Below are 23266 nucleotides of genomic sequence, written 5' to 3'. Positions count from 1 at the left end.
CAAAACATCAATACTTGCCATAAGGAATCGGTATTTGGAAGAGAAGCGCTATACGTGCCCCTTCCAATACAGATTCAGTATAGTTTTCTCAATCCATATAATGATTTGGAAACCTTTTGTGAACCGCTAAATGGGCTTAGTACATTTGAAGAAGAATTTAAGTGTTGGCAAACCCTGATTTACCAAATCAAAAACCTCAAAAAAAAATTCCCCAGAACTAGCTTTTAAGAGTCACTATGTCGCTTCAATCGCAACTCCGCCCTCCGGCATGAGTGGTGATATCAGTTTCCGATACTTTTGTTGGGCCCCAGAGAGGCATACTTCAAGGAACCAATACAGCATCAGCGACAATAACAACAGTACATCAGCAAGCCTTTAGACTCTATTATATACAGCCCTGACACATTAGGGGGGATGGTGAGAAATGTGCAGAAAGGTTCTGTATGCACCAGGAATAACATTACTTAAGGTAAGAAATGTTTTCTTCAGAAGGATCCAGCTTTATACAGAGTCCTCACCCTATGAATTGATTCCTAAGCACCTCGGAAGGGTGGGAAAGAGTGATGCCGATTAACCAAGGAAGCAAAAGACACACAGTTGAAGGACGTAATACAGAACAAATCAAAACATCCACCCCCAGTCAAGAGATCTTGGTTAAATCAATCATTCTTTTGCTCATCATGCCACCCCAGTGGGATTTAGGCCTAGACCTCTGTACTGGGGTGAATGTATGACATTGTTCTGCATTCTGTCCATCAAATGTTCTTTTTGCATTTGTAAACCCAAGTTGGACGGGGATGCTCAGACTTGGGTCCTGTGCTCTCCATGCCAATGGAGTCAACCTATCCTGGCTGATGAGGGGTGAAACTCCGAATCCGGTCCAAGGATGCTTGTTTCCAGTCCAGGGAGGATCTGGCCTGGCAGTTCCGGTTGGACAGTTTCTATTGGCCATAGGGTCAAGACTGATTTGCATATGGCTGGGTTCAAACTGGAATGACATGGGGAGTAAAGAAACAACGGATTTAGGCCCAGATCTCTGTACTGGGGTGAATGTATGACATTGTTCTGCATTCTGTTCATCAACTGTTCGTTTTGCAATTAACCAAGGAAGTCATGCTACACAACCCTGGCAAAGTATCGGTCACTGTGTGCATGGTCTGTGAGGCAGTAATGCTTAGCAACGTACACAGGGATGACCATGTTGCTGCCCGGTAGATGTCAGCCACTGCATCTCCTCTGGTGGGATTGAGGGAACTAGCCACAGGCCTAGTGGTGCGGTAATCAATACCCTCCAGGGTGTCTTTCTATACCAAGGTGTGCCAAATCTTTATACATCCAAATTATCCAACATGAAATAGTGAGTTTGATCACAGAGTACCTGAAGAGCTGATCACCCACTCCGTCTTGTACAGTGTGGTTGATGCGGTAGGAGACTACAAACTTTCGGTCTAGTCTATACAGCTGCTTCTACTCCTGGTGGGATGAGGTGGCGGGAAGAACGGTGGTCACATCAGGGTTTAATTCCCACTTATTGTCGAGGTAGTGGCGACTGCCAGCATCCTCTCTCGTGTTGAAGGAACTTGCCAGATGGGCTGCTCCCAGAAAAATTCCCCATCACTGAATCCATTTCCAAAGGCAACTTGCCTCCCAGTACTGAGTCCATCACTCCACTCTGCCCTGCCTATTGATGTAATGAACGTTGGTAGTGTTGTCTGACGGGAATTCAATGACATTCCCTGATATGGATGGGAAATTCCTATAAGGCAATGTGAATAGCCTGCAGCTTTAGCATGGGTATATGCAGATGCTGCAACAATGAAGACCAAAGGCCCCACTTCACCATATTACCTAGGCTAGCACCTCAGCCCAACGAGGAGGTGTCCATGACCATGATAGCCTGCGCCTGTGAAGGGCTGAATGAACAACCCACATCCAGATCCAAGAGGACCATCTACCAGAGCAATTCCGAGTGAACTACCTGAATATCTGTGCCAAAGCCAATATTCTTCCCTGGTGTTGGAGCTATTACCATTGTAAGCACTACTAGAGGGCCTTCATCCTGTTTTGCCTTATGGTACCAACAGGATGCACATGGGGATGAGGCCAAGCAGATTTGTAGTGTCCCTAATGTCCATGATCCTCTGAGGAGACCTTTATGTGTCCAGCACCGCATTATGAAGCTCTGTGTTGGAGGGAGGTCTGACTTTTCTACATTGATGTCAAAGCCCAAGTCATTGAGAAGAGTCATTGTGTGTGAAAAGGAATACAACATTTCACAAATATTAGCTTGTGGTGTAAAAATAAATAGATAGATTTCTAGATAGATATTCTAGGGATAACATCTGCATTTGAGATGGCATGACATGATAGGGTCATGATGGGATAGTTAGTCAGACACACCTGCTTTCGGTAAGCAGGTGGTAGGCTTTTAAGAGCAATCTTGAATCAAAGAAGAGGTGTCATATCTCAGATTTCTGTGGAGTGAGTTCAAATGAAAGCCAAAATAGACTTAAGTATTTTAAATGGAAATGGTGCTTACGGTGACTAGGACCTGTGAAGAGATTATAGTTGGAGGGGTGAGTTGGTCTGAAAGGAGTGTATCAGGAGTGGCAGAGCGGGGAGTCCCGTGAACTACCTTGTAGACGTCAATGAAGAACCCATTTCAGTGAAGAATATATATATATATATTTTTTTTTTACATAAAAGTACATTTCAGTTTTGTTAAAAAAATTCTCCCTTCAACCTTTGTCCCATCCCTTCTCTCTCTGACTCCTCCCAAACCTTTCTGAGTACTATGAACTTCCAAACATCCTCCTCCTTTTTAGCCATTTCACCCAAGTAATAGACCCATACAGCCACTACTTACAAAAACAGCTTACTATTTCCCCTTTCAAATTCATTCCCATTATTTAATCCCTAGTCTAAAGTACTAAACACAAGATAAATCAAAAGCACAAGCCTAACACACCTAATGCGCACAAACAAAACCTCCTGTTACTATTCTACTAATGAATAAACTCTAACCGTGGGCTCCGGAGTACCACCCTACTCTCTACAAAGTGCATTAACACCTCATTAGCGGTAGTAAGCGATATATAAATACATTTTAAAATTACAATATTAAAGTAAAAATCAGTGTAGAGCAAGGTGGGTTTAAAAGAGTACATTCAGCACTGGGCCATTGTTTTAGCTTACGGTCGACAGAGTAGAAGTCGATAGAAACTAAGGGCACTTTGTATTGCTATTTCAAAGACTACCAGTCAGCTTTCGACATGGCAAACCAAGAAATACTATGGAAGTCCCTTAAAGAATTGGTAATACCAAGAGGATTAATGGGAATCTTTGGAGAAATACAGAGATAGAACTGGTCTAGAGTCGATTTACGTCAATCAAAAAAAAAACAATGATATTATGAATGAGTTTTCTTGTGGTGTCTTTTCAACTTTCTGGGACAATCCCAAAGGATGCGATCATTTTACAGGTTGGGGCAAAGAAGCACGTCCACCAATCGCAATTTGATTAGTATTATTATTATTTGCTAGGCGATTGTCAGGACCTGCCTCTCTTGTAAGCCTTGGAGCCATGATTTCCTCCTTATTTGCTTTAAGCGTTAAACAATTAAAGAATACCTCATCAAAAACATACTCCACAAATGTGGGTTTAATGTACACTTTACTATAAATCTGTTTTAACAAATGTAACCATTGATCCCCCGGGACCATACAATTTACTTTATATAAATCACCACCAGTTCCTGATTGTACTAATTCACAAAATGTCCTGAAGTCTTTAGACTGGATCACCAACATCATTGTTTCTGAAGTTCCCTTAACATATTCTATTTTTTCCTATTAATCAAGTATTTATATTATATTTTATATTGAGATTATATTACGTAAGGTTCACCTTTACAATTTCTTCTTCTTTGTTTTACCAGCTCTATTTTTAAGTTTCTTCATAATCCTTAATTTACTTGATTAACCTTGACCATTACTATTAAGCTAAACTGCGGTTTACCCTTCAACTTCCCTTCCTTGTCCTTTGTACAATCTGTTCTTAAATTCTCTCTTCAGAGACCAAGCAATAAAGTTGGTTAAGATTTTCTCTGTGTTTTCAAAATCATTCTTCAGTTGAAATTCAGCAAGAAGACTCATTTATTCCTTATTTGCTCTCTATCTATGGGATTTACCCTCTATGTTATTGAGTAGGAGGAAGACATGTGCCCTGCCTGGTATAGGTTCATGACCTAGGACCTGGTTAACATCTTGACGGCTGCAATACTCTGTCAGAAACATTATGGATATCCCTTCTGCTGTATTACAAGTTTCATTATATCCCATGGAACTTGTAATACAGCGGACGGGATATCCGTCACATTTGTGACTGAGTATCCCAACCGCCAAGGTCGTAATCTGGCCCCTAGTTATTATGGAATTACACAGTAAATATGGAAAAGACCGAAACTATGTTTTTGGTCATAAAAAGCAAAGGCAAAATAAAACAAGGGTAGAGGAAGTAGCTTCCTATCGATATCTTGGAACGCACTTCACATTTAATTTGGACTAGATGAGGCATTTAGATGTTGCAAAATCAAGGTTGTCACCAAGTATAGCAGGGTTATAGATGTTTAGTAGCAATTATGGAGGTTCTACCATGTTACTAGTTCTAGATGCGTTTGAAGCATTGGTTTAATCAAAATACCTACATGGGAGTGACATTTTTTAGATCGGTCGGTCCCATAACTGGAAAAGATTGGACTGGCAATGTTTAATAGCTCTTCTAAACCTTGTGAAATCTTCAATGAGACAGACAATAAGAATCAGTGAAGTATCAGTAAAGTGATTGAAACAAATATGGAACCGATTTTTAGTATCTGGAGAAAATAAAATTGTTTTATTGTACAAATGAACGTTTGAGAGGTGGTCTGCGTGTCTAAGGGGAAAGATAAATACAATAGTTGATTTTCTTTCTTTAAACCTACCCACCTTGGATGCTCTTGTGAAATTCACATGACTAGAATTCAACATGAAAATAGTAATGTTGTCACATTTATATAATTTAAAATATTTGCAAACAAAGAACTCTGCATCCTACATGCTAGACCCTTGGGAGTAATGATCTGACTTTTTGGTATATTTCTTTGTTACCAGATTATGGTAAGATATATAGAATTAAAAAATTTTGGACGGAGGTCACCCTGTATTTTCCAATTCTGCATTATCTAATATAATATGGAAAGAAGGGGATTTTTAAATGCGATTTGAAAGAGAAATGTTCAAGTGTACGTATTTTATTGGCCTGTCTAGACAGACAGGATGAGAACTTTTAAAACCAATTCTGATTAAGTATAAGGTATACTCTCGTCAGGGAGCCTTGAATTTTGTATTCACTGTGCATTTATTTGATGTAATATGCCCAATTGAGGGGTTTTTATGGCACTAATAAGGAAGGAGATTTCTTTTTAGCTAGCATTAATGACATTTTTCAAATAGGGATAATGCCTGGCCATGCAGGTTTTTAAAAAATGTGGATGACGTTATATGTAAATCTATTGCCGAGAAATTTGACATGTATTGAGTGATGATTTTACTAATTTTAAATATATAATGGGTAATGATTTTATAATTTTTTTTAATCGACTATATTCTCAATAAACTGAATTTTGATTGACTGATGATAAAGAATTACTACAGGGCCCTGGTTCTTGAAGGAAGATATCCAACTTAATGTTAATGAGGGAAAGTGGACAAAGAGTTAAATGAGGATGTTGGACTACTCTAGTCTACTCATTCTCAAATTGCTGACAAGGGATTTTGCTGTCTGAAATGGGAAGCGAGTGTAAACGTTTCCATTGTTCAGAACTTCATGTCATGGCAAGGGAGAAAATACCAATTGCAGCTGCATAGTGGAATTGTTGAACACACTGAGATTCCTATAACAGGGGGAAGAAACCAATGGGTGTGGCGGGAAGCCAATCTGGGACCAATAAGTTGGTAGCAGCAGAGGAGACAGGATAGAAAATAATGAAATGGTTAATTACCAGAAGGAATAGTGTTGCAGCTTTAAGAATTTTCTGGCTGTGCATTATTCCACCCTCTAGTGGTTGAGCCCGGAAAAGTCTCTATCTCTTGCTTTGTTCTGGCCATTGTCGACGATTTGGGTATAAGCCCATCCTTCTGTGACGGCAGATGTATGCCTTGGAAATCACTAAATGCAGACGTCATCTTCAGATTCTGTTTTACTTTTTGGGGGTTGTTAGTGTTTTCTTGAGTTGAGTTTATAAATACACCCTACTGGTGGAAGTGGATGTTTTGCATGTGAATTCAGAAAATTCTTCAAGCAGCAAAACTACTCCTGCTGGTAAGAAACCATTTCGTTTTGCAGCATCAAACTTTTTCTAAATTCAAATGCTGTGCATTAATTTCAGTGAGTATTTCCTTAATGTGGGTTGGTTTGATTCTTTTGAATGTGTATTTGCAACAAAAAAATGCTTCATTACTCTAAGTCCAACTTCTGTTTCTGTGTTGATCTGAATGTCCACACAGTAGTGTTATGGGAAGGTATGTATCGATGACCATGTAGTTGCGGCGCAAATATCTTAAAGCATTATGCTGCCTAAAAAGACAAGTGTTTTGTCCTTGTTGAATGTGCCCTTAGGCTTATCTGTCAGGGTTACTTCCCCGCCTTGTGACACTAGTGTATTGTTTGTACTATCCACCTTGCAAATGTTCCCTTGTTGACTGGAATTCCTTTCCTAGCGTGTGCGAAGGAAACAAATAATTGTTCTTCTGTCCTGATGTCATTTGTTCTCTACAAATATTACATAATTGCCCGTCGTACAACCAACATGTGCACTGCTTTCTCTGCTTGCGTTTTAGGCTACTGAAAGAAGGCCTTTAGATGGAGTGATTTATTAACATGGAATTTTGATACCACTTTTGGGACAATGTTGGGTTTGTTCTCATGACTATTTTGTCCCTTTGTATCCGTAAGTATGGCTCTTGAGTGGTGGGTGCATGAATGTTGCTTACTCTTCTGAGCGAGGTGATAGCGATGAGAAAGGCAGTTTTTTTTGTTAAAAAAAATATATTTTTTTATTGGTTTTACTTCTTACAACATATAACATATAAGCGTCAGTGCTTTGTCAATACAAGGATAGCAGCCAGACTGGTTGCGTAACTGGTAGTACAGTTTACACAAAAACGTATGCGTGTCTGTCCCTGTTTTACTTCTTACAACATATAACATATAATCGTCAGCGGTTTGTGCTAGGGGTAGCGGCCAGACTAGCAGAGTTACTGGTATTACAGTTTACACAAAATATATGCTTGACTGCCCCCTATCCATCTGTCTCAGAGATGAGAGAAAACAAAAAAGAAAAGAGAGAGGGTGTGAAAAAGGGGGAGAGAGAGAAGGAAGTTAAGATGGAGAGAAGAGAGGGGGCATAACAGAAGATTACTAAATCCTCAGTAGTGTCCTGATCTGGTGAGGGGTGACTTATTCAGCTTTGTGAGCACCACATTCAAGTTCCTCTTAGGTATTGGTACCCTCCTTGGGGATGCTATTTTCTTCACTCCTTCTCAAAAGCGCTTCGCTACTGGTGTGGTGAAGAAACCTTTATCCAGTGTGCCTCTTGTGTATGCTAAGATGGCTGCCAAGTGAACTTTGGTAGAGAAGTAGGAGAGTTGTTTGGTTAGATGTGTTAAGTAGCTAATGACTGTGGTATCTTGTGTCCAGTCTCTGTTTTTCTCCAGCCTGTTACACCATAGTTTAAATCTCTTTCATTTGTTGCTGGCCGCCTTGCTTCTTTTAGGATTTCCATCACCTTTCTTGCCAACTTGAGGTGCCCAAATTCTAAGTACTCAGGAGCCATGCTGCCAGGTTGAGGGTGTTTGGTTCTGGGTGACACACTTGTCCTTCTTGTATTGTTAAAAGGTCTTCATGCGCAGGGAGTGGTATTTACTTCCACTGGGATATTTCTATGAGGTCTGAGTACCATGTCTCTCAAACCAATTAAGTGGCTATCAGGTTGACTTGTTCCTGTCTGCACTTCTGGATTACCTTTGGTAATATTGGAATTTGTGAAAAGGTGTAAGCTAATTTCCCTGACCAATTTATCGACAGGGCATTTCCCAGTGACTATAGGTGGTAGAAGCTGGATGCGAAGACTTGGCATTTCACATTTCTGTGTGTTGCGAAAAGGTCTACTTGTGGGGTCCCCAAGATCTGGAAAATCGGTCTTAATACTTCTGTTTTAGTCCCTACGTGTGTGTGTGGTGTTGATTTTCTCACTCTTAGTGTTTATTCTGGGACCAAAATTGCATCTCTTTCTGAACCTCCTCTGTAACAACCACAAGATCGTCCCGACTCCTGATTGACTGTGACCATTGCTGCTGGACCCATTCTTGTATTGGTCTCATGTGTAGTCTGGCATGTGGTGCCAGGGGAATGCAGGAAGGCAACATGCCCATCATTTTCCCCAGTGCTCTCATTGTCAGACATTGCCCCTTCTGGTAACAGTGACTCTGCTATTTGATCTCTTCAACATTTTTGCCCACTGCATTCCCAAAAGTTCCCCTTGTATTAAAGGGCCTCCATTGCTTTGGCGGTCATGTTGTCCTTTTTCATGCGCTAAAGTGCTTTGTCTACCACCTTTCGAAATAGACTGTCTCCTGTGAAAGGCATATTTGAGGATGGCTAACTGAACTTCTTGCTTGAATCCTGAGATTCTCAGCCAAGCATGCCTTTGCAGGGTGGTGGCTGTGCAGAATGGTCTTCTGGCTGTGTCTGCTGCATCCAAGTTCAAGTTCAAGTTCAGGAATTTGTATAGCGCACTACTCACCCAGAGGGTCTCAAGGCGCTTGGGGGAGGGGGTGCATTATTTATCGAATAGCCAGGTTTTAAGTTCCTTCCTGAAGGAAATGTGGTTTTGGGTAAGGCGGAGGTGAGTGGGGAGAGAATTCCAGGTTTTGGCCGCCAAGTAGGAGAAGGATCTTCCTCCCATGGTGGATCTGTGGATGCGCGGAACTGCGGCGAGGGCTTGATTGGAGGATCTTAGTTGGCAGGTTGGTGTGTAGAAGGACAGTCGTGTGTTGAGGCATTCGGGTCCTAGTTTGTAGAGGGCCTTGTGTGCGTGGGTGAGGAGACGGAACGTTATTCTCTTGTTGATGGGAAGCCAGTGGAGGTCTTTCAGGTGACCGGTAATGTGAGCTTGGCGCGGGATGTCCAATATGAGTCTGGCTGATGCGTTTTGGATGCGTTGGAGTTTTTTCTGTAATTTGGATGTGGTTCCGGCGTAGAGGGTGTTTCCATAGTCCAGTCGGCTAGTGACCAGTGCGTGGGTGACAGTCTTTCTTGTTTCGGTGGGGATCCAACAAAAGATTTTTTTGAGCATACGGAGTATGTTGAAGCAATTAATTGCAAGTTTATATAGCGCTAGGATCGACTCCCGGAGGAGTATCTCCGCGCTTCGACCGCTGCGAAACCCTTCCTGGCTTCCCTGAGAGATGGTCCCTTAATGGGTATCTCCAGGGTGAGACCAGGCATCCCCGGCGGTCTGGTGGGGCCGTTAGTGCAGATGAGGCAAGCTTATGCCCAGAGTTGCTGAGTGTGATCGCTGATCAGAGTGGGCACCGAGGCGAGAGAATTATCGAGTCCGCTGACCCTGGTCCAGAAACCTGCCGCGTCGGGAATCGAACCCTGGTCCCGGGCCGTCCTCTGCTCTCGGGTCTGCCGCCTCTAACCAGTGAGCCACACTACTGCACAAGAGGATGAGACGGCGTTGACTTGTCTGGTCATTGAGAGGGAGGAGTCTAGGATGAAGCCTAGGTTACGTGCGTGGTCTGTGGGTATGGGTGCCGTGCCCAGGGCCGATGGCCACCATGAGTCGTCCCATGCAGAGGGGGATGATCCTAGGATGAGAACTTCCGTTTTGTGTGAGTTAAGTTTTAGGCGGCTGTTTTTCATCCATTCGGCTACTTCTTTCATGCCTTCATGAAGATTGGTTTTGGCGGTGTTAGGGTCTTTGGTAAGGGAAAGGATCAGCTGGGTGTCGTAAGCGTAAGAGATGATGTTAAGGTTGTGTTGTCGCGCGATGGGTGCGAGGGGACTCATGTAAACGTTGAAGAGGGTGGGACTGAGTGATGATCCTTGTGGTACTCCGCAGATGACTTCGGTGGCCTCTGATTTGAATGGGGGGAGTCGGACTCTCTGGGTTCTCCCGGCGAGGAACGAGATGATCCAGTCCAAGGCTTTTTCCTGTATGCCGATGTTGCTGAGGCGTTGTATGAGGGTGCTATGACAGACTGTGTCGAAGGCGGCTGAAAGGTCGAGTAGGATGAGGGCAACTGTTTCTCCGTTGTCCAGAAGTGTTCGGATGTCGTCTGTCGCTGCAATAAGGGCGGTTTCGGTGCTGTGTTTGGCCCGAAAGCCTGACTGTGAGGAGTCGAGGGAGTTGTTGGATTCAAGGAAGGCGGCGAGCTGTCTATTGACGGCTTTTTCAATGACTTTGGCAGGGAATGGGAGGAGGGAGATGGGGCGGTAGTTCTTAAGTTCAGAGGGGTCCGCTGTGGGTTTCTTCAAGAGGGCGTTGAGTTCGCGTGTTTCCAGCTTTCTGGGAAGGTAGCGGAGTTGAAGGAGCAGTTGATGACATCACGGAGATGGGGTGCGATGATGGAGTCTGCTTTGTTGAAGATGTGGTGGCGAGCCTGAATGGATGGAGTTCATTAGGCGGATGGTGTCTTCAGTGGTGATTGGGTTCCAGGCGTTAAGGATGTTAGAGGGCGGTTTAGGTTCGGAGGTGGGTGGAGTGGACTGGTCTTTGGAAATGTTCTCAAAGCTGTTATGTATGTCGGCGATTTTGTTGTAGAAGAAAGAGGATAACGAGTCGCAGAGTTCTTGGGAGGGAGTAATGTCGTTTGGGGCTGTGGTGGGGTTGGTAAATTCTTTGACGATGTTGAATAGTTCCTTGCTGTTTTGGGCGTTGTTGTCGAGTCGATCCTTGAATGCTGACTTCTTGGTGGATCGGATCAATTGGTGGTGTTTGCGGGTGGCTGTCTTGAAGGTGGTCAGGTTGTCAGTGGTTGGGTTTTTTCTCCATGTTTTCTCGAGATTACGGCATAGTTTCTTGGATTTCTTAAGGTCCTCGTTGAACTAGGGGGCCTTTTTGCTACCCTGTTTGGTTTGGTGGTTTTTCAAGGGTGCTAGTTCATCAGCGCTGTGAGTGATCCATTGTTTGAGTTTGGTGGCCGCTTGGTTTGGGTCCGATGAGAGGGCGGGAGGGTTTTGTTTGAGCGATGTGAGGAGTTGGTCGGTGGTGGTTTTGTTCCAGTTTCTTCGTGGAATAGGTTGTGGGGGGTTGTGAGTCGAGGTAGTTTTGTAGCTGAACTGAACACAGCTGTGGTCCGTCCAATGGAGAGCTGTGGTGTGATCGAAGGAGATGTGCTTGCTGGAGGAGAAGATTGGGTCGAGCGTATGTCTGGCTAAATGGGTGGGGGAGTCAACAAGTTGTTTGAGACCAAGATTCGCCAGGTTGTCCAGAAGGGTGGTGGTGTTGCAGTCGTTTTTCTTTTGCAGGTGGAAGTTGAGGTCTCCCAGTAGAATGTAGTTCTCGGAGGCGAGGGCATGTGGGCTGATGAAGTCAGTGATGTCTTCGCTGAATTGTTTACGGGTTCCTGGTGGTCTGTAGATGAGGGTGCCTCTAAGTGTGGTCCTGGGGTCGGTGTGGATCTGAAAGTGGAGGTGTTCGGCGGTTGCAAGGTTATCGTCGAGGCTGGTCGTGATTCTGATGCCTCCTCCTGTTTGGTTGGTGCGGTCTTTTTGGATGATCTTGAAAGCGTCCGGGATGGCTATGGCGATGTCGGGCGCTGAAGAGGCGTTCATCCAGGTTTCTGTAAGAAAGGCGATGTCCGGTGAAGCAGTGTCGAGTAGGTCCCAGAGTTCAGTGGCGTGTCTGTGGATCGAGCGGGTGTTTAGCAGGATGCACTTCAGGTGAATAGGGTCGGAGCTGTGTTTGGAGTTAGTGAGTTTGGTGGGGGTGTTGATGCAGGCAAATTTGCAGGAGTGGCAGGCGAAAGGACCGTGGGTACGTCCTGGGGTAGCTTCGTAGCATTGTGATGCGCGTCCGGGGTTAAGGGCTAGGAGGGTGGCGGCGTCATACGTAATGCGGGAGGAGTGCGGTTTGCGGGGGCCAGGGGGTCTGGCGCTGGGCGCGGTCCAGGCGCCGACGGGCGCAGACGGGCTTACCTTTGGCGCACCTTCGGCGCGCATAGGGCGCGACCGCTGCGCATGAACGCTGAGCGGAAAGAGCATCTGTCATATGTGGACAGTGGAAGGGGAGGGGCGAGGGAGGGGCAGCTGGGAGGCGGGGTGGAGAGCCGGGGAGGGCAAAAACAACAACAAACAAAGTAAAATGGCAGACAGCCAAAAGCGATGCAGGGTTGGGAGACAAGATGGTGAAAACGCTAATGTAATGACACAGGCAGGCACACAGTGAAAATAAAGGCAGCACAGATTACAGGAGCGTTGCAGCGCGCTATGGGCGACTCGCGCTACGGTGATATGCTAATTAGTCAAATCTAACACGTTTAAGGCGATGTCTGGCGATCTGGCGTACGATGCTGAATACAATATTATAATATGCGTCTACAATGCAGGCGGAGGGCTTGTAATTACGATACCAGTCTGGAGTCAGGTCAGGGAGCAGCGTGAGGAGGAGCGACCGTGTCTGGGGCAATATTGGCAATTGTCTTGCCTTCTTGCAAACAATGTGTTTGCTCTCTTTTTGAATTCCTCTGGGAGGTGCCCCATCTTCTCCCAGTGTTGGCGAGCATACCTATTTAGTAGGGTGTTTGAGTTGGCCATCCGCCACTGTGTAGCTGCTGACCTTTCCAATTTCCTCTGAACTATAGATATTCTTTTGCTCTCCTTGTCAGGAGGTGGTCCTATAGATGTGGGTGTCTTTCCTGTACCTCTGGGATAGCAGGCTGCACCAGCTCCTGTTTCCTCATCGTCCATCTGCCTCTTCAGTGGAATTCTGTGGCACTGCAGTGAGTCATCTGATTCCCTCTTTTTTTAAATTAGGGCTTCCAGTTTGTCCTTGAACCATTTCCTTACTACCTTGAGAGATCTTTTTTGTTCATGGAGCTTCGCTTCGTCTCTTTGTTTCGATGTCAATGCTGAAGACATTTTTGAGGTTGTGGTTGTTTTTGGTTTCAACACAGAGTGACTGTTCAATATCGCCATGGCTCCCATATTTGCAGACGGCGTCAAGCTGGCTTTCGCCGCCTCCCTCCCATGCCTTTCACTCTCTCTCAAGGTTGAATCAGGTCTTGAGGGTTTGCCTTCATCGGTGTCCCTTGTCTTGAACCTGTGTGGCTCGTTGAGCTTCCCTATGCCCTTGAGCATCAACAATTTTGTTGCTATTACAGGTTTCTTTGAGTCCAAGTCCTTCGGCTCAACTGTTTCTTGCCTCTGAGGGGGCTCCTTAAGTCTGTACTCCTCTCTCGCCACTTTGCTGTGACCCTTGCCAGTTTGGCTCTCGACAATCTCTTAAAGCTCCAGCTCTTCCCCTTGGGCCTCCTCTGTTTCCAGGATGTCTTCTTCACCCCTTGATAGTCTCAGGTCTGTTGGGGATTCTTGCTTTCTCTCTGGCAATGCCATCGTATAGTGTGCCCACCTTTGCTTTTCTTTTGCCTTGATGGTTTTGGGCAAGAACACTGCGCATGCTGTGCAGTCCTCAGCGCTGTGGTCTTCAAGGAGGCAGAGGTTACAGACCTTGTGTGTGTCCTATGCGTATTTGTGGTGGCACTTGAGCAAAATCTAACTGGGGTATTGTTGTATCCTAGCTATGTTTTAGTTTATGTCATCCATTGCTCCACCAGTGGAACTCTGTAAGAATGATGTAATATAGAATGGTGGCCTCTGGAAACCATAATTGGCTGGGCTGAGCGGCATGCTGGCTGCTCCTGGTGGGGCTGAACTACCGGACATGTAACTTGTACAATAAATACTCCTGAAATATTACAACCAGCCTGGAGTCAGTTACTACAGCTATGCTCCATGCCCTTTTCTCATTCTCTGACCACTTTGTTTTCTTTAGTTGGTCTTCTCTTGTCGGTGTTCCTCTGTGGTTTTTTGGCATATTTCCAGCGCTTTCTTCTTCCTTTTGGATGTTGCCAATCATCTATCCTCAACGATGATTTTCAGTGGAAAAAAATATTTTTTCCTGCAATTTCTTCTTCCTCGACTCTGGAGCTCAGCTATAGGCTTCCAGACTCAATGGTGGAAAAACATTATCTGAAGATGGCGACTGCGTGGAGTGATTTCCGGAGTATATGTCTGACGTCACACAAGGAGGAGTTTAAACCCAAATGGTTGACGACACCCAGAAGAAGAAAACATCAGAGAACAAGACTTCAGGGAGTCTTTTCCAGACCCAGCAATAACTAGATGGCAGAATAGTGCACAGCATGTGAATCCAGAAAAGATTCACGCTGCAAAATTTTAGTATTAGTTTTCGAAGAGGTAAGCATGCAATTGAAGACACTTCCAGAGCAGAATGGCTGTCAAATAATGTGAGATTGAAGCACAGAGTTGAGGGGAGAGATAGAGTAAGAAAATTAGTCTATTATCTCTACACAGGTGGAAAGTTAAACTGAAAGAGGTAATAAAGTCACCAGTGAAGGTGGTTTAAATAGAAAGGACAGTGGGTTTAGGAAAAGAGCTGTGGCGACTCCAAAAGTTATAGGTGCACATTTTGGTTGTAACGCCATCAAACAGGAAGGATGAGGAGTCTATTAAGTGTGCTTCAAAAGAGGAAGATTTTGGAGCAAAAACAAAAAGTTGGTGACAGTAAGGCTATGGTGAGCTACGGAAGAACGAGGCCTTAAAAGTAGATGGTTGAAGGTATGCGATAGCTAATGAGTACTCGGTTGTAGGGAGGAGAGGAGATCTCGGAAGTCGTGTGATTTAACAGCATAAAGACAAGATGCGAGGGCATTTAGGGCCAACTGTCAGGTGTTTAGGTATTCAGGAGCTCCTCCATTTACAAGATAGACACCTTTGTCTTAAATTGCTGATTGACTGGGATGAGGGCATGTGCAGGAGTGAAGTGCAGAGCTGGGTGAGAGTCAATGTTACTGAGCAGTAGGAAAAGTCATAGGAGGTGCAGCCATGAAGTGAGGGCAAGTGATGTTGAATTTGTTCTAGGAATTCAAGGATGTCCTTTGAGGTGGGTATTATTTTTTCTTTTTTACATTGTTTTCTTTATTATACACAGGGCTCTTTTGCCCACAGGCTTTATGTTGCTGACACTGTGACCAGAGGGGCACTGACAACATAGGAAGGTGAATTACCTACAGACGAACACACAGACCCACAATTGACTCAGAAATGCCAGGTGTATGTGTTTTTTAGGTCACATCAGCCGAGACAGGAAGTTCTGCAACTGTGCAGCCTGGATTCCAAAGTCACATTCAGTTTTTTCATAACTTGCTGAAAGAATGCCCTTAACCAAATTTTTGATTTTTTTGGAGGGCGTAGGAGGTGCAGTTAGGGAATAGTTTTGTGTTCATAATTTTAGTGTCAGCTGACCGTTTGACACAACTGGAGAATGCTTTCCAATGGCCAAGCCAAGGTAAATTTGCAATTACAAATGTTAGTGGAGAAGCTTCATTCAAAGACAAACTCATTCTAAAATAAGATAACAAATTTCCAACATATTAGATAAGAACCACAATCAAGAATCATGAACTTTGTTTTCTCTAATATTTAAAGCCTACATTCGGGCAAGGGACAGACCTGTGATAGATAAAGCAAGGAACACAAGATGAGTTTGCATATTGGAAGGAAGACAGTAACATTGGACCAAGGAACATTTGCATCAATCTCAGTCACCAGCAATTATTCTGGGATGCCATCGAGTCCATATGTTTTTAGCACACTGTGCCACTACATGCATAGCCAGGAAGCAACTCTATGGCAAATCAGATGTGGTTTTCCTAATAGGAAAAGTCTGATCTAAACTGCTAGGCCGTCTCCCTTCTGAATAGGAACACAGGTACCCCAGACCAGTTTTAGACTTGTTCATCCTCACCAGTGAAACGCATCTTGAGTCCTGTGGCATAGTAATCTATAGGGTTGTTATTCGGGTACACCCGATGCACTTAGAGAGTTTCCATGAGAAAACCAAAAAAGTCATGGGTGGAATTGCTTGCATAAAACTGAGCCACTGGTAATTACCCGGGACACATTCCAGTCCATTCTCTTTTATCCTCATTGTGCCACTTCAGTGACAACTTTATTCAAATAATCATTGGCTCCGCTCTAATATGAACAGTCAGCATTAACACCCCACCCTCTGAACAGGAACATATATAACCTCAGACCCAGGGGTGTGGAGTTTGTAAAATATCTGCCTTCCTAAGGGTTAGGATGCTTCAGAAATCTACCTGTGATGTAAAAAGATCAACTTGCCCCTTTTGTTACTATGCACCTGAGGTGAGAAATTAGGGCAGTAGTTTAATTTCAAAGCTCTAATACCGTCTCTTACTATTGTCAGCGCTCATCAGGCTTTGGATTTTAGCAAGGCTCTGATTTTCCACCATTCTGCACAGCTACAGTCACTGAAAAAAGGAGGAAATCATCAGTTCCAGAGCTGGAATGCCCAGTAGATTTGTGCACCCTCTACACTAGAAAAGGAGAAAATGTATTCCTGACAAGAACAAGATTGGAACTTTTTCCAGGTTACGAAAAAAAGGTGGGTTTAGGGAAAGCAGTTTCTCTTTGGGGAAAAATAATTCCTCCCTAGAGAAAACAGGAAAGAAAAAATTAAAGTGAATTTGCAATCATTCAGCAGAATGGAATTCGGAAATGTTTCCTAGGAGCACAACAGCCAGATCTGCTTGAGTAAACTCTTGTAAATTCCTGAACGCCGTAAATCTACACCAATGCAGGATCATAGACCTGCAGGTGGTCTTTTGTGACTTTCCTTACGGATGAGGCCACACATTTCTTTTCATGTTGCGCATAATGGATTTACTCTGATTGTGGACCACTATTTTGTTTTTAGGTCGAGGTACTATCCGGTTCTGGAACCGGAGGTAGCGAGATCTTATCTTTCTTAGAGGGGCTCTTTATCCCGCCTCTAATTTTGGCTCTCTCCCATTGGCTGGCTTCCTAAACGGAGGCCAGCCATTGGTGGAGAGAGCCGTCACTCCAAATAGGCTCCGTCCTTTTCGGATTTGGAGGTGTGTTCGGTGTTCTTCTTTCCACTTTTTAGCCACGCCTACTTTTGAACACCGAACACACCACCAAATCCGAAAAAAACCGGAAGCTTGTGTCCGCCATTGTTTGTCTCGTCTGGCCGTGAGAGGATATGAGGCAGCCCGCTGCCACTTTAGGTAAGTTTTGCTCTGCCGCGGGCTCCGTCACTTTGCCAGTCGGCCTCGGAAGGATCCTTTCAGCCCCTGGAGACTCCCACTTCCCTACTCCCTTTCGCTCTCACCCGTCCTCCCAGTCCGTATCTCCCTGCTCCGGCAGGCTCCCTCTCGGCGCTTCTCGTCCTGCGCGCTCCTCTGCCCTGTAACCTCCCTGCACTCTCACTCCCAGCTCGCCTCCATCCAGTCTCCCTCCTCTCTCTACCCTCCCGTCCCCAGCAGTCTCTCTCAGATCTACCCATTGCTGTCCAACCTGCAGCTCTCCACTCGCTCCCAGCTCTCCGCCCTCTCTCTCTCTGCCTTCAGTCTCCCCTCCCGTCCCCTGCAGTCTCCGTCGCCGGCCTCCAGTCCCCTCCTCCCCGCAGCGCCCCCGTCAGCCGGATGATTGTCTCCGGTGCCGGAGGAGGCGGCCCGGCATGTTCCAGGGATGATGCTAGTTACGTTCTGTTTTCAACATGAAAGCTGCGGCTTGCGAGATGTATTTATATTTTTCATAGAAATGCCCGTTTTCGCCATAAATGTTCCTCCAGATTTTCGTCAGAGCGACGGCCCGAACCATTTATTATTTGTGGGGTGTCTTGGGTCTCCTTAGTGGGGAAGCAGCAATGGATTCCCCCTGGAGAGATGGCCGGCGGCCCGCGCGCAGACCAGGTGTAACCACTCCGGGCTACATCTGCACACACTCTTAATATCTGGGTGTGCAGCAACCTGCACATTAGCCTCACCCTCATGTCTGCCAGCTGCGCCAAGCCCTGGCACTAATGACCTGTTTAGGAAAACACAAACCCTTCGGACATGTCAAAGCAAGTTCTCAGCTCCTCTCCTCCTCAGCAGAATCCTGCTGCTGACGAGGGGTTTTCGAGGCACTGCCTGCGTTCCACATGGCTGGGTGTTGGGGTGGCGCTGAAGCGTGCAGTGGGCTCGCTCGTGTGTGTATAGAAACATCGACTATAGTGTAAAATATGTGCGCGCACTTGATGGCTGCCGTGCATTTGTTCGTTGTGCTGCTTCTATGTTCTTGTGTATATAGTTTCACTGAGCTTTACCCTTTCTCGTCATTACCGTTTCCCAATCTCTAGCTCTCTCTCTCTCTCTCGCTCCCATCCCTACAATACGGTCCCCGAGGCAGCTGTGAGTTCATCAGCGCCTCCGGGTACCCAAAGCAGCCTGTGTGTAGTGTTACCCTCCGGCAGCATGTCTCCTGGCTGCAACTGCGGGTCCAGTCCTAGCTTTTCATTGGGTAGGCAAGTGGCACCAGGTGCATTGTTTAAATTAGTCATTTGCACAGCTCCAAGACTACAATTCCCAGAATCCCTTTCTTCGATGACAGCTCAGATCTGGGAACTGGTCTGCCCAGGCCCTGGAGGTGTCTGCTAACTCCACTGAAGTACTTGGAGCTGTCACTGCTTTTATAGGACAGGTACACCTGCTCTGCTATTAGCCAGGTGTACTTTGCAAGATGAATGCTTCCAGTGACAAAAGCAAAATTAACTACGCACAAGGCAGGATGCTCTGGCTAAAGGCAGCATAGGATGATGGTGGCACACAGGACAAGGGGTACCAATGCATCAGAAAAGGAGGGCCCTTCGTATCCCTCACAATATTCGAACTTCGCTAACAGTGACAGAATCCTTAAGCCCTGTTTCCATGCCCTGCCAGTTTCACTTAAACATGGTTTTTCAGCTGTGCTGTCTTGCGTGCCAGGGTACCTAATGAGGGCATGGGAAGATAAGGTCACGAGGCTTTCTTGGAAGGTCATTGAGCCAAAGGTGCCAGGACTGAACATCTAACTACACCTGCTCACGGTGGGGCCATTTATGTGTACTGTCAATGTATAGGCTTAAGCGCTTTGCCAGGAGTAGTAAGGGCTATAAATGCAAATTAATTTCAATAAACTCTCTTCTTGTCAGGGTGTTTCCTGTGTGCTCCTTCACCAGCTTACTTTACGACATCTTGAAGAATTCATTCAGGATATTGGCTACAGAAGACACTGGGTATTCAGTGCATAGAAGAAATCCTGACAGAGGAATAAAACTATACACTGCAACCAGTGTCTTGGGAACAGACTGCCCAGATATTAAACATGTGGGAACTGTTCACGACAGACTATGTTCCAGTGTTGGCCCTGATATAAGTAGCTGCACATCTGGTAACTGAAGGTTGAGGTCCATATCATACAAAGCCTTGAAGGTACAGAATCCATTGGCTGCTCAGTAGAATGTGGGATCAATGCTTTGGAATGCGCTGTCACTACATAACGTTTCTGAAATAATAGTTCGAAAAAAGCAAGTACTCTAGAAAAAAATGTGCCCCAAAGTTCCCATTCCAGGTGCAGCTCTTAACAGTGCCAAGTGTAATTGCAAAACTCGATATCACAGGACAAAAGGAGAGGTTTCTACAGCCAGGCAGGACACTGACTGTTGTAAGTTGTGTGAATAAAGCCTCGCACCAGATCAGGACACATCATGAAAGGTTTTTATGAACAAAGTCTTGCAGCAGAAGGGATCAAATATTATTAGGCAGTTCTACTACTGGTGACAGTAACATAGGAACTTAATAACAGTATCATAAACTCAGGAAGTGTGAGTCCATCAGTTGAAGAAAGCGTTAAGAAGCACAGTGAGTTCTCTTTTACTTATTTTTATAGTACTATGTCTTCATAATCTCCTCGCATGTGGAAATGGGTTGGAGCCTCTCGCATGGGCGGTTAAGAGCATCTTGGCAGTATGGAGTTGGACAGTGTGGGTTTACTGATGTAAGCATCCACTGTGTGGTGTGTTCCTCTGTGTCTGCGAATACTCTCTACTACTCTCTAATGCTCACCTATTGCCATTGTAAATGACAATACCATTTATTTAGGTTTAAAAAAAAATGAAAAAAAATGTCATGAGCAATGCCAATAGCTCTACCTTTAATAATGCCGAGACCATTGCATTGTAAATGCTTGTTAAATACTGCCATGATTTAAATGATGCCTCAGAAAATGTGTGTGTAAAGTTGCACAATGGTTTAGCAAATTTATTTTCCAATTTGCCCAAATTCTTGAGTATATTTTTTTAAAACAATTACTCAACAATCTGACGTTTTGGGTTCTGGATGTATTTGCAAATGACAAGGTAGCTTTTTGAGAGTATAATAAATTACCTCCAATTGTTACATTTTGCAAACGTGTACATTGGGACAACTTTCAGTAATGCACGCTGAGTGTGTTTCCTTAGATCGCTCGGCCAAATAGTAAAGGCTTTGCATTAATAAGTCATATATACAATATAGAACAACTTAAACATATGGATAGGAATCTTGCCATTGTGGCATACAATACTCTGTCCCACAGCCATACTGTGATGTTGCAAGATGGTAGTCAATGGGTTTGTGCAGCAGAGGCAGGGGTAGCTCTAGGCTCATGGCGGCCCTGGGCAGGGAGCGTAGGTAGGGGGCTCCGGAAGAGGGGGTCCGGGCAGGGCGGAGCCCTCTGGAGCTCAGGAAGGGGGTCAGGGTGTTTGGAAGTGGAACAGAGCCGGAGGCCGCCAAATCCCTGCCTTGGGGGCCGCCACGCAAATATGTATCCATCCTCAGAGGATTATTATATTAAGGATATAAATTGGCGTGGCCCCTGGGGTTTGGCGGCCCTGTGCAGGTGCACAGCTTGCACATGCCTAAGGCTGGCCCTGGCAGAGGGTTGGAGTTGGTCTGCTTGTCTACTGAACAAAGTAAAAAAGAAAAGGTGCTGTCCTTGACCCCAAAGAATATGTCCTGGGCATCAGGCTATAGAAATTCTCCACCCCTGTACAGACCAGTTTAGACCTTATTGGGCCAGGAATTAGGTGCAGATTTTCACCCAGTGACACAGCGAGTATGCGACCCACAACTATATCAGTTTCACTTAAGGTGCCACATTGGAAAAACTAAAAAAGTGATGGGTGGAGTACCTGAATCAATCTGAGCACTGGTCATTTCTCTTAGTTGCGATTAATTCGAGTACTGCATCCATCACTTTTTTTCAGTGGAAAACCCTCTGTGACTCAATTGATAAGGCTGTTAATGGAAGTGTAATGTTGAGGAGAACAGAATTCCATAAAAGATTGAGTGGGAAATTGAAAAACACAATAGGAGCAGTGAATGTATTGCCTGCTAAGATTGTGAAAATGATTCAATTGGCACTAATTGTAAACAAAGATTTTTCAGATGGTAAATGTTCACCTGTGCAGTTATTATTGTTATTATTTGTGACTTATTTAAACACCTGAATCACCACCAGAGGGGTATCTCCCTCTGCACTACGGAGGTGCAACAGTTAGGAAGAAATAAGATTTTTTTTAAAGCTCAGTTTCAAGGAACTTACGAAAAAGTAGATAGTCTGGACATTTCCGAAGGTGGCTGGGAAGTTGGTTCCAATAGGAGGGGGCTACCCAATAGAAGGCTTTCCCACCTATGTCAGATTTCTTAACACGAGGTACCGGAAGAAAAAACTTAAAGCCTGAACGGAGTGCTCTGGAAGGCTGATAACGGGTGAGTCTATCTGCTTAGAAACTAGGGTCATTGCCATTTAGTGCCTTGTGTACAATGCAGCAGATCTTAAATCTGATACGATTGCGGATTGGTAACCAGTGTAATCCTTGAAGTAGCGGGGAAGAGGTGGTCCTGGCAGGATAGTTGGAGACAAGGCGGGCTGCTGTATTTTGAACCACCTGCAGTCTATCGAGGTAAGACTCGCTAGCTGAAATCAAAAGAGCATCGCAATAATCTAGGCGACTTATTACTAATGCTTGGAGGAGTGATTTACATACTGTCAGAGGGAGAAAAGGGAAAACCCTCCATAAAAGGCTAGGGTATGGCAGCAAGAGCATACGGTGGTGGTGAAGTGCTCCTTCATCGTGAGTTTTTGATTTAGATGTACGCCTAGGTTTTTTACCACATCTTTCGGGACCGGGCGGCACCCAGTTCAGTTGGCCACCATTCTGGGGACCAGAGCCGAGGAGCTTCTCTGAATAACATGATCTCCGTTTTCCCCGCATTTATTTGCAGGAATTTGTTCCTCATCCAGGCAGCAATGGCTGTCATGCCTTCGGAGAAGGTCAACTGGGTGTTGGGGGAGTTTTTATCAAAAGCCATTACAAGCTGGGTGTCATCAGCCTATGAGACTGGAATGAAGCCTGGTTCCCTGAGAAAATCCGCTAAAGGAGCAACATAAAAGTTAAACAGTGTGGGGCGGAGACAGGATCCCACAGTTGCAGCTGAAGCGTCCTAATATAAAGGACTGTGATGCTTTGGCTGAGGAAGTGGATTTGCTGAGAATCCCGTCCATCTCCAACTCTTGATGAAGGTACGGAGCACTTGAATAGCTCACATGGGAAAGGAGGGGAAAATAGGGGAGAAGAAGGTCTGAAATGGCATCTGTTAGTAGAGTGGTACGGTGACCGACTGTCAGGCAGGAGGTGAAGTGAGTTCTGAATAAAGATGGTAAGTGTGAGAAAGTCAGAGGCCCTGCCATTCAATGTATAAATTTGCAGAGCAAGACATTATTCACTATCGGGGTGTGTATCTTACCGTGATCCAGAGTGGGAGAGGCAGTGACAAGGCCAGACACTAACCAGGATACCAGTTCTGAACTCCCGGGTGATAAAAAGTAGGGAACATTTCAAGCAGCAGTCACCAGATGATAGACAAGCAAGATAGAAGTAACAAGGACAAAGACAAAAAGCACAAGGGCAGAATATAACCAGTAAAGGGGAACTGGGAAGCAAAAAATACGGAAAGGTTCTGGGACACTGGGTTGGGTTGACAAACTAAGAAGGAGCAGAGAGCCAATACCACTATGAATAGTTACCAAT

At 45.0% G+C, this 23266-nt stretch overlaps 1 protein-coding gene across 1 annotated transcript in view; it reads right to left on the bottom strand.

Annotated features, from left to right (window-relative positions):
* The window catches only part of PDSS2 (decaprenyl diphosphate synthase subunit 2), a 694554-nt gene that overhangs the window by 114471 nt on the left and 556817 nt on the right, over nucleotides 1–23266 (bottom strand). The gene's annotated exons all lie outside the window — the stretch shown is intronic.

Source organism: Lissotriton vulgaris, chromosome 6 (assembly GCF_964263255.1).
Source record: "Lissotriton vulgaris chromosome 6, aLisVul1.2, whole genome shotgun sequence".
In the NCBI taxonomy this organism is placed as follows: Eukaryota; Metazoa; Chordata; class Amphibia; order Caudata; family Salamandridae; genus Lissotriton; species Lissotriton vulgaris.
This window is presented reverse-complemented; position numbering and strand designations above follow the sequence as displayed.